Source organism: Triturus cristatus, chromosome 11 (genome assembly GCF_964204655.1).
Source record: "Triturus cristatus chromosome 11, aTriCri1.1, whole genome shotgun sequence".
Lineage (NCBI taxonomy): Eukaryota > Metazoa > Chordata > Amphibia > Caudata > Salamandridae > Triturus > Triturus cristatus.
Window position 1 is genome coordinate 285,831,183 of NC_140594.1, and position 14,720 is coordinate 285,845,902.

At 45.7% G+C, this 14,720-nt stretch overlaps 1 protein-coding gene across 8 annotated transcripts in view; it reads right to left on the reverse strand.

Annotated features, from left to right (window-relative positions):
- MTMR3 (myotubularin related protein 3) overlaps positions 1 to 14,720 on the reverse strand; it is a 1,575,327-nt gene that overhangs the window by 1,431,940 nt on the left and 128,667 nt on the right. For all 8 annotated transcript variants that reach the window (XM_085633882.1, XM_085633880.1, XM_085633884.1 and 5 more), the window contains exon 2: positions 3,962 to 4,101. The gene's annotated coding sequence lies outside the window, so the exon portion shown is untranslated. The remainder of the gene's footprint in view (positions 1 to 3,961; positions 4,102 to 14,720) is intronic.

A 14,720-nucleotide genomic window follows, 5' to 3' on the forward strand; every position in this document is an offset into this window, starting at 1 on the left:
TTGCTACTCAGTTTAAGTGATAATTAACATATGTGGAGTGGAAAGGACAAGATGATCTTCATAAAGTTCAAAGTCTTGGCATGCTCTGCTGCTACAACAAAGATCTTTGATCTTTTACGCTCCCCTTTAATTCTCGATAGGTGTTTCTCTCTCTCTCTCTCTAGACGGTGCAAACTTTAAGAGTTTCCCATCACACACACTTCTTTCTTCCTATTTCGTATGGCCCGTTTCATACGCAGAGGTACTCAGGCCAGCTCTTATCCAAGTAACATAATTATGCTCTCCTATCGGCCAGCAATGTTCTCACATAAGATTTCCTCTTTGTCTCCATTCTCTCGGCAGATGTGCTCAAAGAAAGCACTTTTAATCCTCTAACTCCACGCCTTCGCCTTAAATGTACTAGCATAAAGGATATGGGAATTATTACACACACTGAATTAAAATATCTTGGAAACAAGAAAGATGCCGCTTGCAATGGGATCGTTCTCTTTCAAAATGAGAATAGTTTCTTTTAACAAGTGTCATGTCACTTTGATCTCAACGGACACGCTGCAGACGCAGAGGTAATTTCAAATGAAAGTACGGATATAGCGGATTCACCCAAAGTAACAGGTAAGTGATATTACTCAGAATTCACTCTTTAAATTAGTGGATGCTCCAAGATCTAAGTCATTTTGGTCCAGGTGGTTGAAATCTTAGAGAAGTATCTTGATTCCTATTAAACCCAGAGGAGATTAATCCTTTCTAGCTGCCATCTGTGCAGACACCTCACCAAACTGAAGATGTGACCTTTCATAAAGCAATGGTCAACAAAGGGTTTATTTGAGAAGGAAAAGGAATCTCCAGCTGGCTCTCAAAGAGTCTTAGTTCCAACTGATCTCATTAGAATATCACTAGGTCAAAAAACACACAAAGGTGAACTGTTTCTCCAAAGTAAGTCTACTACACTGAACTAATACTCTGCACTCAAAACCTCTCACCCCCCAAAAAAGCAACAGCTTTGCTCTTCACCAAATATGAGAATACACCCTGCAACAACACGTAGCCTCAGCAGAGACATTTCTGCCATAGAGACCAGCAATTGTATTTAAAAAGTACCCCATGTACACCTTTGCTCTCTAAGAGGAGAGAATAAAATACAATGACGCCAAACACACACACTTCTGCCGTACACCCGAGTAGGAAATACTTCATGTGCGTATACTAAATCCCACACAAATGTTGACAATAGTACAGTGCTGCATACATTTGGGCCCAAGTGAGAATGTCTGATTATCTGGCTCTCATGCACATGAAGTGTAGGGTAGAAGATGATGGCCAGCACTCTGCTTTGGCTCCTATCTTCAGTGCTTCTGCCCAGATGGGCAAAGTAGGATGCTGGCCACCGAGCTTATCTGAGCCGCCAGGTGTTAGTTGAACTCCCTCTTCCATGTTCAATGGGTGGCATAACCATTGGGTTACTGCCTTTCCTGATTGCGAAGTCACACTAAGAGGGTATACACACTGCGATTTAGAGGCAGAGAAAATGGAAAACAGGACTGCAAAGCTTGCATGAATGCTTGTTATAATCTCCCATGGACAAGCTTGTGTTCCATTAGTATAGTTTGTGCTGAAGGCGATTCAGACACTCATTCCTGCACCCCTTTGCTTTCATAGATGTTCGCTGGATGATGAATAAGGACTTGTTTCTTTTCTCTTGCGGCTCTCAATGCAACACAAGATCTCTTGGATCAAAATATGGATGAAAATAATGAGAAAGGAAAAAAGAAGGCAGGTGACAACATACATGGCTTTTTTTTTTTTTTGTTTGTTTTTTTTTTTTAAGTACGTGATGGGGTCATGGTGGTGGAGGTGCCTACACTTAGCACTATCATACCTTGTTGGGTGTCCATCTGGGATGGCAGATAGGAACTCTGGTGCTTTGACTTAAATTTAGGGGATGCCATGTGCTTGCAAGAGAAGTGTGACTCAATGAGTGCAGTTTGGGAGAATACATGGCATTGGTAGAGTTTGGTTAGAGATCTAGTGTGTGAGCAGAATATGAGTGGGCATGTAAGTGGAGTGGAATGTGAATGTAATGCAGTTGAATGGCTGGAATGAATGTGTGCAAGAGGAGACTTGGGGCCTAATTAAGAGTTTTGGCGGTGCGGGAGCAGGCGGCCAGCCACTGCCCCGCTCTCCCACCGCCAAAACTCACTGCCAGCCGCCCACCAGATTACGAGCAAAATAGTGCTCTGGCAAGCGAGTAGCATGGCGGGTCCAGCGGCGGTGCAATTTAAAGGCTCATATGTGCGCCTTAAAGTGCACCGCCATGGGACCACCAGTGCGCGTTCCTGCACAGTATGGACTGTGCAGTCCATGCCGTACAGGAATGGGGGTGCATGCACACCGGGGGGGCACAACCCTCACCACCCACAGTTTTATGAAGTAAAAACCTCTATGAGATTGCTGCCGGTGAGGAAAGTCTTAATATGCTTGGCGGTGCCAAAGGGCACCACCAAGCATATTGCAGCCTTCAGGCCGCTGCAGTGCTATGGCTCTCCGACTGCGCACGTTTTAATCCGACAGTCATATCACCAGTGCAGCAGTGGCTGGAACGCCACTGCTGCGCTATAGTGAGTTTGGCAGTCCTCAGACCACCAACCTCATAATTAGGCCCTCATTGTGCTCCTGTTCAACCTTATTGGATCCTGGATGGACCGACAGCACAGATGCCTGCACTCCGTGCGTGCAATTTTTCCTGCCAATCCTTCAACTACAAATCTCCTCTGACACTCCTGTCAGATCAGTGGGAAGAAGAGATGTGGAACAGCAGCAGGTCCGGAGGTCAAGGGTTTAGAGCACCTATTAAGTTACACAGACTAGTCAGCTGAATTCCATTTGATTGTGTGCGCATAAATGGAGAGGGTGAGGATTTGTACATTGCCTGTGTTTCATTCTCACTCACTGGGGACAGTCAGGGTTCCAGCAAAACCTGGTAACAAAGCATGTGTGTCACAAAAACAGAACAATTTAGACAATACAATGCAAATCTCTAAACCATGCTCTTTTCATTCAGATTGCTGTACCTCCTCTAGAAAGGTAGTACTGATTCTAAAACTGCAATGTTACACTGTCTGCTTGTCATGCTTGCCTTACTTGGCTCCTACAGGACTTATTACTTACCCTCGAAAACACATTCACCATCCAACAGAATCAGAACTGTGACACTGGTTCAGGGAATCACATGAAATGAGGACACAGGGCTAGGTAGAACACTAGTCAGAACCCATACAGAAATTGAGTAACCTAACCAACCCAAATTAAGTACTTGTCCCAAATTAAAAAAAAGAAAGGATCAGACCACTCTATTAATACACCAACTCCAGGAACAGCACAAGGACTTTTAGAAGCTTATATCTCCTATAACACAGAAAAGGCAGACACCAGCCCATGCAGTATGGGCATGGTGAGACCACGCATGGTGGGCTACACTACCACAGATGACTCAGATTAGACAGAAGGTAAAATGACCCTCAATCCCAATGCGATACATCCTACAGACAACGCAAGCACAAACTTTAGACATGTTTGGATGGCAGGTCACAAGGCTCACCCTTATAAGGACCTCATTTTGAGGGAAAAGCGTAAATTAATTTCCCCACTACACTTACTCACTGGTCCAGGTCACACAACATGCATTCTCCAACGGAGTCCTGCTCCATGGTAAACCCAAAATCACAGAAAAGCTCTTCATTCTTCACAATAGTACCAAGTGACCGAATAATTGGCGAGCATGTGCTATACAGCAACCATGCAACATTAGATTTCATGCATGCACCCACAATTATACACTGTGTTGCTTGGGAGTACATGTTCTATATTTTTTTACCTCACGCTAGGCTTAGAGTGGGATATGTTAAGAATGTAAATAAGATCGTTAATTGATTCAAGCATTTTGATGAATAGAGATCAGACTTACCTCATCTTGGCTCCACGTACTACTTTCAACATTGGCAACGATCCAGCCTGAACCCAGCTGTCTTCTCAGCACAGATGCAGTTGTTTAAAAAAAAAAAAAATGAAGCACTTCATCTTATTCACGATATCACTGGTGGCATCCTTAGAGAAAACGAAAGAAGAGAGGAATATAAATCCTGAAGAAGTGATTAATTTGTTTAAAAAAAAAAAAAGTGTTGGGGCTAGCGTCAGGAGGCAGCTCGCACCAGCCCTTTTCTCCAGTTAGCACCGCTTAAAATAGAACTAACTATTAACCATGGAAGTGGGGAGAGGATGTGGCATAATGGTGTGAGCTGCCAACTTCGGCGCAAGGGAACCAGGTTTGAGTCTCGGCGTTGGCTCAACATCCATTGATTCTGGGCAAATCACTTACTCTCCCCGCGCCTACCATAAATGAATGCATCCTTAACTAGTGCTTGTGAAAAGCGCCGGTGTTGACGATTAAGTGCTGGTGCTCAACACCGGAAACCGCTAGCTCAAATGAAGCACTGCTCAGAAGCCAAACCAGAGGTATGCCCGAGTGACCTCTGTTAACCCAATAATTAGATGCATGTTCAGAAGAACCTGACTGAAGATTAGTGCTGAATAAACCTCAAGTGAATTTCCCATAAGCTTTTCCAGAGTGCTAATGTGACCTAAAGTGAAATGTATACACTTGCAGGCATTGAGATACTGTGGCTTGATTTTCTTTATGTATAGACAGAAGCTTTAATTGATCATTTCTGACGGGCAAACATTTCAAATATTGTCACTGATTGACATCATTTTCACCTATTCTACTTCTTTGATATGCACACTGCTGCTAATGGTTTCACTGTGATATGCACACAATGATTATATAGGTTGCATATCTTTTCCACCTGTGATGGGTACACATTAAATTAAAAGTTAGTCTGTGATATGCACACAACTGCGGGAGTTTGTACCATATCATGCACATATATCTCACTAGTATTGTAAGCACTATATAACTAAGGAACATGCAATTTGATCGGTCACCTAAGTGTCTTCAAAGAAAGGACAGCCTCCAATGCAGTGGAATCGATGGAAAGAGGATTTTTATCATTCACGAAAGCAACTGAAGCTGACAAAATAAGTACAAAAAAGAGATCAAATTTCATTTGCATGCTTTGGGTTAGGAGGGGGAAGTAGTTTATTGTACTCTGCCAAGACTAATACAAATTGATATCATGGGAGATCGAGATGAATTTGAAGAATCTATGTAAAGAATGTAAACAAGATTTAAACCTAATGTTTGAGTAGCTTTACATTGCTGTAAATTTTATACTAGAGCGTCTTTTGTCGAATTTCTAACAGCATTGGGGGTTTAATCTATGTCTTGTAACTTTGGAACTATGGAGGATGACATGAAAAGGGATCAGATTATAGTACATGTTAGAAGCAAGGAAATAAATAAACAATTATGGGTGTTTGGCACGCCCAGTTCTAAAGGGTAGGCCAAGAGCCCAGGCCCACCAAGGAAAGGCCTTGACCCACCCAAAGCAATTCAGAGCTGAAAAACCAGTATTTCTTTTTGTCCGTTGTTTCGCAGCGGCTTGCAGCTCTGCAGGCTCTGCTTAATTGCTTGATCTTAATGATTCACATTGCCCCCCCCTGTTTCTTTAATTTACTGCAATCGATGTTGACATCCTTCCTGTGGATTTGGGGCCCTTCAAGGGTGGCATTCAGTAAATGTGTACAAACATCTTGTAATGGGGGTTGGGCATTCCTCAATAAAAAGAGAGAGAGGCCCCACGTGTCACTGGGACAGGGCGCAACTAAATACGTTAATAACAGATCAGACGCGTGAAGGCTTGCATCACAGCAGCATTCACTATCCCGGGGAGATTGATGGTCCCGCACTTGGAGCTATTCGAATATCCACTCATGAAGAGGGAGATCATAAATCTTGGCTGCACCAAGGATTTAGTATTCGCTCCCACCTTTATGAGAAGAATCACCTATGCTACACGATTCAAAAAGGAGACCAAGTCCTTTCTGATGGGTAAATTTCTCCCATAACTTATTAATGTGTTTAAAATAACAATGCTATAACCAACTTGGATATAGAAGCACTCAGGAATGGTATTATCTAAAATGTAATTACGACACGACAATCTTGATTTTAATCTAATGATGTCTATTATTTCCTCATTATATTTGTTTGATGTATGGATAAACATATGTCAATGTTAGTAAATACCTAGACTTGTTCTTGATGTGAGAGAACAGGATATCTGCGAATATCGAAAGTGGTTGAAATGTAAAGCGCTCCGACACCCAGTATCTGGGTTTGGTTCATGATATAGAAAACATTGAATAAATAAATAACTAAATAAATGAGCTCTATGTGAAAGGCCTGTATACAATTGAATAGAATATATAATGGGATTTACCGACTGGGAAGTTGAGATAATTAAAAGAATCTGAGGATACATTTCCCCGCAAGGATTATATATATTCCTAGGATACCCACTGTAGTTACTTGGGTATATACCCGAAAACTATCTAAGAGGGGCATATTAAACTGGTCTTGATAAGGGGGCCATTAATCTGTCTATACCACCGAAATGCGTTGACGCTTTGGATGAACTAAATCCAGTGCACAGGCCAGCACGTCTGACAAGGAATTTTGGCTGTTTACATGTTTGGCATCATACCTCCTGATTTGGATTAGTTCACAAACCACTAATAAGTGCATTGTCGTATTTGTTGTTTGTCGCTCTCTTTTTCTGTTTTATCTTATCTTTGGAGAACATCTGTATTGTGATTTTATTATTAATAATTGTGATATCAACTATAGACTTGTTTGATAGAAGTACTTCATGTATTCACTATTTTGCACTGAATTTTGATGAATTTTTGAATGTTTCCCCAGTTTTAATATTGGAATTTTTGTTTGTGTAATATATTATATTGATCAAAGATGTATGGTTTTTTAATGATGTGTAAATTGATGCATTAAATTTTTTAATGTTTTTGATGTTTTAAATAAAAAGAGTATTGGTCTTTCACCATTAATTAGTGGTTGTCTTGTGGCACTGCAAGTATAGACATATGACAATAACTCTTTAGTATTTTGGTCATAATTGGATGACAGGTTTTATCTTGGGGAGCAAAGGGAACTTCTTTTCCAGGGTTGGGCATTCCCGACATTAAATTATTTTGGGGAGCTCAAATGATTCCCGTTAATGATTGGCTATTTGGGGATCAGGATGATCCATCTTGCATTGGAATTTTACTTTTTTTAAGAACAACGTGGTTTATTAGTGCAATTCTATAGTAGAAGACCAGCTGTTTTCTTACTGTTAATCACAAAACTATCTATCAAAGCATGGCATACTGCAGTAAAGTGGACAGCTTTGGGATGAAAATTGACTAAAGACTTCCCTTTGGTCAAGTGATTCAATTCAAGAAGTGACTAGGTTTCAATCCTGGGAAACAATTGGCACATCTGAACTGGGGGATGCGCGGATCTCCAATCATATGCTTGATTTTTGGTTTGTTATTTGCACTGACTGCCATTTTTGTACAGAGCGGTCAGCTGTATATAAACACAGTGTCCCTGAAGCAGGCGCCGCGCTCAACATGAAAGTTAAATAAACACATTTAAACTGAGCACGGTGTCCCTAAAGCGGGCGCCGCGCTCAGCATGCAAATACAATACCCCAAAAAAAGCAGCCGTTATTGTCCCCATCAGTGTCCTAAAACAAAATAGTGCTCACCCACTAGATAAAGATGACCATGTAACAAGCCTAGTAAAAGGTCAAGTAGTTATGGGCATTAACAAATGCAGACAAGGCGGACTAACAAGCCTTTTTATGAATCAGAAGCTTCCATTTTAGAAGGACAATGACACAAAGTCAATGACAAATGTGGGCGAAGAGTAGGCTGCTAGTGCATACCCTAATACAGCCTGCCTCGCAGAGCTAGCAGCACATGCGCGCTGCTGCTAGGCTCGACCTAAAAATACAAAAAGCAATAAAATAGAGTGCTATAAAGATTGTCCTTGTCCTATAAACTATGAAAATCTTGATTAAGGATCACTTAAAGTTTTGGTAACCATATGTACATCCCACGATGGCCTCTGAAGTTTAGTAAACTTTATTCAAATGTTTCAATAGATTAGCCAAAAATAGTGTTTGAATTCACCTTATATTCACTGAAAAAGACAAGTTAAAACCTGAGTTATGGTACTGGCTCAAAAGTGGAAAATCATTGATATTCGCCAGTGATAGTTACCAATACACAAAATTCACATAAATCATGCCGCCTGCAATGTTGTTCTCTTAGATTGCTCTTTGTTTTTGATCTCTTGGCAAATTGGTGTTTCGAGTTTTCAGCATGACAGACAACATGAGTCATAGTATGTGTTGTGGACCATAACAGGCAGATTTCAGTGGCAATTTAGCTGGAGCTATAACTGTGTTTTTTTTAGTTAACGTGCGTAGAAAAAAGGTCAATAATAGCAAGCAGTTTATTAGGTATTAGATAGGGGTATGTAAAATAGTTTCAGGGTTTAGTGCATCACATTCCTAAACGTCAATGCTTTGCAAAGTGCTAAGCTTCCAAAGTTACTTTAAAAAGAACACAGCAACGGCCCTATCTGTTAAACAGTAATATTGCTGTATATGACCAAGAACATGCTGCACTGCTACACCTTAAAGTCCAGGGAAGCACCTCCATTCCCCCTCCTTCACCAACCCTGATGCAGGAATTCTTGCAGCAGGTAATGCAAAGTATGTAGCTTATTGGGTCAAGGTTACTGTGTTAATGTGTAACTATTGGACACAAGTCTGCACCAAACATATTTAACCAAAACACTTTTGTTGTATTTTGTGGCCACTGCCATTTACCTTCATAGTCCTCCTAGATCAAAAATCCTGGAACCCCACCTGATTTTTGGAGACCCTAGCTTACAAGATATTTTAGCCAGGGCTAAAGCTATCGAGTATTCTGAGCAGATGATGCTTAAAATCAATGAAGATAAAAGTGGATATAGGAAACCGAAATATGTAGCGTTAATGAGGTTCACAACCATATACAGTATAAAATATTTGTCCTGCCATCAAAAAAGAATTTCAGGCATGTTGAATGATAGAGAAATTTGCAAAAAACAAAGATATTAGTAAAATGAGGAAAGTAGCATTATTAGGAGGGGACTGAGAATGTTGTGGTTTTGAAGGCGAAAAGGGAGTAGTTTTGGCTCAGAAAGATTGAGGAAAGAAAAGGCATGTGTATTACAAAATTGTTCTCCTCCAAAGTGTCATGTGGCGATTGAGGTAGGAATGTAAAATTGCTTGCTGACTTTGGGTCTCCTTGGCCTATCATTACCAAGGAGTTATTTAAAGAAATAATTTTATACTATTCAGGAAGATGATCTTAAATCATCAGACATCACAGCAGAAGCATTTGATGGTACCAAGATTAACATAGGGATTTGATAGGATAAAATTAAAACTCAAAGAAAAGAGTGGAGGTATACATTTATATGCGGCAGCCAAAGGAGTTAATGTTAAGTAGGGAATCATATTAGATCCGAGGAGTAAAGAATAAGTGCTTGTGGTTAGAGAGTCAGAGAGTAGTAATTGGTTTATAAGACGATTTCCTAATGTTTTTGCAGAAAATATCTGACGATTGAAAGGCTCTTGACATCACATAAGATTAAAGAAAAGCACTATACCTGTGAAGAAAACATTGAGAAATATCCTTCGAGTGTGCATGATAAGTTCAAATACTATATGGAGTTTTTAATTAAGGAAGGTGTAATCCAGAAGGTGGACTCATCTGAAAGCGTATCCCCTTTAGTTTTGTCAAGGTAATCTGGCTGGATGGACGGGTGGGTGTTAGAAGGGCTAGCCTCAGGGAAGGACAGAATATGTACCTGACCACCCTGCGCCCCAACCCTCCGGGAGAAATAGCCGAGCACTGGCCGGAGACTCCCTCAGGGCTGGGTCTCGTACCTAGGATCGTACACGCTGATTTAGCACCAGGCAACAGAGACACCACACCGTAGATTTTGGAGTACGTAGGCTTTATCTAGAAATATCAGGATCTTTATGATCCGCAGAGGCGTATGTACAAGTAGAGCAAGGGCTCACAAAGTCTCGGTAGGGGTAGCGGGACAGTCTTAGGATCTTGGTCAATGCGGGAGCGTATCCGGCGCACGGCTCTCAATCCTCGAGCCGGGGGATACGAGACGATCTTTGGGGCCCAGCCGGACCGGAATGTCTCTTGAGGGTGTCCAAATCTGCAGGACTCGAGTCCGGGTGTCGGAGGTCGGACAATCTTCCAAGAGCCGCGAGTCGCTCAGCAGGGCTCAGAGTTCTCTAGGGTGCAAGGTGAGCCGCGACCATGTCAGCAGAGCTCGGATGGTTTTAGGCAGAAGTCCGTCTCTGCCAGGGGGAGCCGCGACGCTGTCTGCAGGGCTCACCGAGGTTCCAAGAGTTCCGTCGGATTTTGGGAGGATGTTCTTCAGCCGCGACCACGTCAGCAGGGCTCGTTTCGTTCCAGGATTCAACTGCCGAGGGTCCCAGAGCGCCCCTTGTTATAGGGTGACTCCTCTTTGATGTCCGGAGCCCTCACGGGCAGGGGTCTTAGCGCCTGGGGGTCGCTTGTTGGGGGTTCCTGCCACACGGCCCTCTGATGCTTTCAAAGCGGGGTCGGGAGGGATCCCAGACACGCAGCAGGCGTGGAGCCAGCCCTCAGGGTGGCCGGAGGGCCGATCGAAACCATCTCTTGGGAGGAGACCAGGTGTGAATGAAACCACTCCTCCCTCTCCTGCTCACCAGGAGCTCTCTCTCCCCCCAGCCGGCATGGCGCGACTAGGCCGGGGTTGCGCTTGGGTCGAGCGCGGCCATCTGGGGTGCTGGGCCGGGTCACTGGAGGCCGCGAGGCCGATGGAAGGGGAAGGGTGCCCGGTGTCGGGAAGATGGAGGGGAGGACGGGGGTAACCCCGGGTTCTGGGTCGGGTAGGCTACGCTAGTCAGTGTCGTGTGGGGTGTAGAGTTTAGTCTGGTGTCGCTACGGGTCTGGATGGGCCACGCCACGAGGCCGGGTCCACCAGTGGGTGAAAGGAGGGAGGACGGACGAGTGAAAGGGAGGACAGACGAGTGAAAGGGAGGACAGACGAGTGAAAGGGAGGACAGACGAGTGAAAGGGAGGACAGACGAGTGAAAGGGAGGACAGACGAGTGAAAGGGAGGACAGACGAGTGAAAGGGAGGACAGACGAGTGAAAGGGAGGACAGACGAGTGAAAGGGAGGACAGACGAGTGAAAGGGAGGACAGACGAGTGAAAGGGAGGACAGACGAGTGAAAGGGAGGACAGACGAGTGAAAGGGAGGACAGACGAGTGAAAGGGAGGACAGACGAGTGAAAGGGAGGACAGACGAGTGAAAGGGAGGACAGACGAGTGAAAGGGAGGACAGACGAGTGAAAGGGAGGACAGACGAGTGAAAGGGAGGACAGACGAGTGAAAGGGAGGACAGACGAGTGAAAGGGAGGACAGACGAGTGAAAGGGAGGACAGACGAGTGAAAGGGAGGACAGACGAGTGAAAGGGAGGACAGACGAGTGAAAGGGAGGACAGACGAGTGAAAGGGAGGACAGACGAGTGAAAGGGAGGACAGACGAGTGAAAGGGAGGACAGACGAGTGAAAGGGAGGACAGACGAGTGAAAGGGAGGACAGACGAGTGAAAGGGAGGACAGACGAGTGAAAGGGAGGACAGACGAGTGAAAGGGAGGACAGACGAGTGAAAGGGAGGACAGACGAGTGAAAGGGAGGACAGACGAGTGAAAGGGAGGACAGACGAGTGAAAGGGAGGACAGACGAGTGAAAGGGAGGACAGACGAGTGAAAGGGAGGACAGACGAGTGAAAGGGAGGACAGACGAGTGAAAGGGAGGACAGACGAGTGAAAGGGAGGACAGACGAGTGAAAGGGAGGACAGACGAGTGAAAGGGAGGACAGACGAGTGAAAGGGAGGACAGACGAGTGAAAGGGAGGACAGACGAGTGAAAGGGAGGACAGACGAGTGAAAGGGAGGACAGACGAGTGAAAGGGAGGACAGACGAGTGAAAGGGAGGACAGACGAGTGAAAGGGAGGACAGACGAGTGAAAGGGAGGACAGACGAGTGAAAGGGAGGACAGACGAGTGAAAGGGAGGACAGACGAGTGAAAGGGAGGACAGACGAGTGAAAGGGAGGACAGACGAGTGAAAGGGAGGACAGACGAGTGAAAGGGAGGACAGACGAGTGAAAGGGAGGACAGACGAGTGAAAGGGAGGACAGACGAGTGAAAGGGAGGACAGACGAGTGAAAGGGAGGACAGACGAGTGAAAGGGAGGACAGACGAGTGAAAGGGAGGACAGACGAGTGAAAGGGAGGACAGACGAGTGAAAGGGAGGACAGACGAGTGAAAGGGAGGACAGACGAGTGAAAGGGAGGACAGACGAGTGAAAGGGAGGACAGACGAGTGAAAGGGAGGACAGACGAGTGAAAGGGAGGACAGACGAGTGAAAGGGAGGACAGACGAGTGAAAGGGAGGACAGACGAGTGAAAGGGAGGACAGACGAGTGAAAGGGAGGACAGACGAGTGAAAGGGAGGACAGACGAGTGAAAGGGAGGACAGACGAGTGAAAGGGAGGACAGACGAGTGAAAGGGAGGACAGACGAGTGAAAGGGAGGACAGACGAGTGAAAGGGAGGACAGACGAGTGAAAGGGAGGACAGACGAGTGAAAGGGAGGACAGACGAGTGAAAGGGAGGACAGACGAGTGAAAGGGAGGACAGACGAGTGAAAGGGAGGACAGACGAGTGAAAGGGAGGACAGACGAGTGAAAGGGAGGACAGACGAGTGAAAGGGAGGACAGACGAGTGAAAGGGAGGACAGACGAGTGAAAGGGAGGACAGACGAGTGAAAGGGAGGACAGACGAGTGAAAGGGAGGACAGACGAGTGAAAGGGAGGACAGACGAGTGAAAGGGAGGACAGACGAGTGAAAGGGAGGACAGACGAGTGAAAGGGAGGACAGACGAGTGAAAGGGAGGACAGACGAGTGAAAGGGAGGACAGACGAGTGAAAGGGAGGACAGACGAGTGAAAGGGAGGACAGACGAGTGAAAGGGAGGACAGACGAGTGAAAGGGAGGACAGACGAGTGAAAGGGAGGACAGACGAGTGAAAGGGAGGACAGACGAGTGAAAGGGAGGACAGACGAGTGAAAGGGAGGACAGACGAGTGAAAGGGAGGACAGACGAGTGAAAGGGAGGACAGACGAGTGAAAGGGAGGACAGACGAGTGAAAGGGAGGACAGACGAGTGAAAGGGAGGACAGACGAGTGAAAGGGAGGACAGACGAGTGAAAGGGAGGACAGACGAGTGAAAGGGAGGACAGACGAGTGAAAGGGAGGACAGACGAGTGAAAGGGAGGACAGACGAGTGAAAGGGAGGACAGACGAGTGAAAGGGAGGACAGACGAGTGAAAGGGAGGACAGACGAGTGAAAGGGAGGACAGACGAGTGAAAGGGAGGACAGACGAGTGAAAGGGAGGACAGACGAGTGAAAGGGAGGACAGACGAGTGAAAGGGAGGACAGACGAGTGAAAGGGAGGACAGACGAGTGAAAGGGAGGACAGACGAGTGAAAGGGAGGACAGACGAGTGAAAGGGAGGACAGACGAGTGAAAGGGAGGACAGACGAGTGAAAGGGAGGACAGACGAGTGAAAGGGAGGACAGACGAGTGAAAGGGAGGACAGACGAGTGAAAGGGAGGACAGACGAGTGAAAGGGAGGACAGACGAGTGAAAGGGAGGACAGACGAGTGAAAGGGAGGACAGACGAGTGAAAGGGAGGACAGACGAGTGAAAGGGAGGACAGACGAGTGAAAGGGAGGACAGACGAGTGAAAGGGAGGACAGACGAGTGAAAGGGAGGACAGACGAGTGAAAGGGAGGACAGACGAGTGAAAGGGAGGACAGACGAGTGAAAGGGAGGACAGACGAGTGAAAGGGAGGACAGACGAGTGAAAGGGAGGACAGACGAGTGAAAGGGAGGACAGACGAGTGAAAGGGAGGACAGACGAGTGAAAGGGAGGACAGACGAGTGAAAGGGAGGACAGACGAGTGAAAGGGAGGACAGACGAGTGAAAGGGAGGACAGACGAGTGAAAGGGAGGACAGACGAGTGAAAGGGAGGACAGACGAGTGAAAGGGAGGACAGACGAGTGAAAGGACGGACGGATAGGGTGAAAGGATGGATGGCAGAGGAGTCCTCAACCTCAGTCTCTGACAACAGGGATGGGTTTCTTTATGGGCCTCTTCTGTCTGCATCTTGGCAGACAAAGGCTTATAATTAATGTGGAAAGGTGAGTGAGTGAAGATGCATGGATGGATGGATGAATGAATGAGTGGATGGAAGAGAAGGATGGATGGAGATAAGGGCTGGATGGATGGAGTGAAAGGATGAATGGATGCAAGGATGGAAGGATGGAAGAGAGAACAAATGGAAAGACGTTAAGTAAAAAGGAGGATATATGAATGGCTAGATGGGGTGAGATGGATAGAGGAGCGAAAGGATGGATGAGTGGACGTATGGACGGGGAGCGAAAGGATGGATGAGTGGACGTATGGACGGGGAGCGAAAGGATGGATGAGTGGACGTATGGACGGGGAGCGAAAGGATGGATGAGTGGACGTATGGACGGTTTGATGGGTGGGTGGACGGTTTGATGGG